The following is a 2,703-nucleotide window of genomic DNA, read 5'->3' as shown; positions in this document are numbered from 1 at the left end:
TTATGATCTCTGTAATTTGCGATTGAAGTTTCTAGTCATTACAGATGGCAACAAACTCTTGTAATAGCCCTCAAGGCAAGAGGATGCAACCCTTTTCTAATTGTGGGAAGCACATGTTGACGCAGATATTTGCACTCAATTCAGTCAAAGCAGGACGCGTGTCTATCTCATTTCCCTGAGATCCTAATAAACAAAATCTTGGTGACTAGGTGACAAGTGTTGAATTTTTCAGGTACGGAGGAATGCAGAGTTGTAAAGACTTTGTGTGTGTGTGTGTGTGTGTGTGTGTGTGTGTGTGAATGATATCTCATTTAATCATTTTTTGTTTACAACTGAAACTCTGGGAATTCAAAATTAACACCCTTGCCTGTGAGCTTCTTATACACAGCAGAAAACACTTCAACCTTGTGTTCTACATTGTTTGTTCTGCTGTGCTTTGTTGAAATGAACCTTGCTTTATAAGCCGGCTGCCATCCAGCTTTACTTGGATTCTCTTGCTCACAATTTCACCGGGAAGACCAAGTCTTCAAGGATTGCATCACGTACACGCACAGCAGTCAGAGTGCGGCTCCTGGGACACTTGAGCTGATTTTCTATACGGGTTTTTCACGTTGGTTTAGGCAGAATTCTCCTCTGAGCAATAAAGACCACATGCTTTCCACTGAACTTTTTCTCTAGTTCGTGTACTAGTTGGACTTGGAGTTTCTGATAAAACTTTAGTTGAGGAACAGGAACAAAGATTATAATAGTTTTCTGACCACCACCAACTTCAATTTCCTTAGCTGCAGTTACGTTCAGCTCTCTTCACTGAGCCTTTAGGTCCGAGTTCACCTCCAACTCACGAAGAGTCTGAGGAAATACCAGACTCGAATTGACTCGGCTTTTTTGCCATTGGGCTTTTCAATCTTGGTGCTTGAACTGAACATGGCCTTTTTCTTGCCGAGCACCGGCCTAGGAAGAGCTTGCTTTTGTTGTTGTTTTAACAGTGTAGTTTCCAGAAAGAAATCAGATATTTACAGTTTTTTCCTCAAAAATGTTGACGTTGATTACAAAAACAAAAACATAAAAACCCCTAACAGACCACTCCTGACATGTGTAAACTCAGGTTTCATGTCCCTTCTCCCCTGAGCCAAACTTGTACTGTAAATCTGTGGAAATATTCCCTCTCCATACTGAAGAAACCAGGATAACCTTATTTCTGGGCAAGAAGAAACGTTCACCTCAGGACAGGATTATTGTCACATTGGTGGAAGTCAGGAGGCAAGCTAAGCCTTAGATCCTCTCATAAAGTGGTTGAGGGTGACTTAGGAGATTCTGGAGTTTATAAAAGCAGGGCTTAGAAAGAAAAATGATTTAAAAAAATTTCTTTCCATCCTATCTTCCACAAAGACACCTTTCAAGACATAAATATTTGCCATTTTCAAATAAATGTTTTGTCCAGAATTTGACATGGTGTAAACAAACATGCCCACTGTGGACTCGTTTGCTTCACTGGTTCTGTCACGTCTCTAAAAGAGGGTGTGTGAGCAAGAACTCCCCATACCACAGAGTCTAGACAGGGAATTTTCCATCCTCCCGCCTCTCTGGGAGCCCTCGTTTTCAGCGTGGTTAAAGGGCTCGGCTGCAAGCTGAACCCACCAGCTGCTCTGTGGGAGAAAGATGAGGCAGTTGGCTTCCATGGAGACTTAATGGCCTTGGAAATCCTGGGTGGGCAATTCCACCCTGTCCTAGAGGGTCACTGTGAGTTGGCATTAACTGGAAAACAACAGGTTTGTGTTTTGTTCTTCTTCTTCTCACAGTGTCCCATTCAGAGAAAGAATGGCTTTTTTGCTCCTTTTGTTTTGTCAGCTTTTCAGAGTTTATAGTTTACAGTTGAGAACAAAGATATTTATACAGACTTGACCTAAACCGGGGACAATGTAAAATACATACATTACATACATTTGAAGTTTCAGGATGATAATGGGGCTGCTCAATATGTTACAGGACATTATCCATCAAGCATATCAAACAATGGGCTTCAATGATTTGACATTGTACCTTTTAGACTTGTGATGCTCATGAAAACAGCAATCACATCTGCTGTAAAAGACTTTTTTAAAGTGCTCAAGAGCAAGGATGTGCCTTTGAAGACTAAGGTGCGCCTGACAAAAACCATGATATTTTCAATTGCCGTGTGGAAGTTGGACAATGATAAGGAAGACCGAAGAAGAACGAATGCATTTGAATTATAGAGCTGGCGAAGAATGCTGAAAGTACCATGGACTGCCAGAAGAAAAAACAAATCTGTGTGGGAAGAAGTGCAGCCAGAACGCTCCTTTTAGTCGAGAATGGCTTTCTCTCTCCTACTTTGGACATGTGATCAGCCAAGAAGCCAGTCATCACTGCCTCACAGAAAGGCAGCGGGGAGTTTTTACAGCCCTCCGGACAGTAGTGTTGTGGGCATAGCAGGTGTAGCACGGAACCGGTTCCATTCATCATCTTAGTTTCCACTGCCAGCTGTGACAAAGCTGACAGCAGGCCAACACTAATGGCTAAAGGTGGCGCTGTAGGATCAGCACCGGACTGGGAACCACAAGGTTGGCAGTTCAAACCCACCAGCTGCTCCTAGGAAACCCAGTCCAGGATTGCTATGAGTCAGAACTGACTCGGCAGCAGTAGCAACAACAACCCCCTTCAAGAACGAGGGCACTGAAGTGCAGT

General features: G+C 43.0%; 1 pseudogene; it reads right to left on the bottom strand.

Moving 5' to 3' along the window:
- Positions 1–326: 326 nt before the first annotated feature.
- LOC102822025 lies at positions 327–926 on the bottom strand (annotated as a pseudogene).
- Positions 927–2,703: the final 1,777 nt, after the last annotated feature.

Source organism: Chrysochloris asiatica, unplaced genomic scaffold, assembly GCF_000296735.1.
Source record: "Chrysochloris asiatica unplaced genomic scaffold, ChrAsi1.0 scaffold00271, whole genome shotgun sequence".
Taxonomy (NCBI): domain Eukaryota; kingdom Metazoa; phylum Chordata; class Mammalia; order Afrosoricida; family Chrysochloridae; genus Chrysochloris; species Chrysochloris asiatica.
The sequence above is the reverse complement of the archived record's forward strand: the minus strand, read 5'-3'. Positions and strand labels throughout refer to the sequence as shown.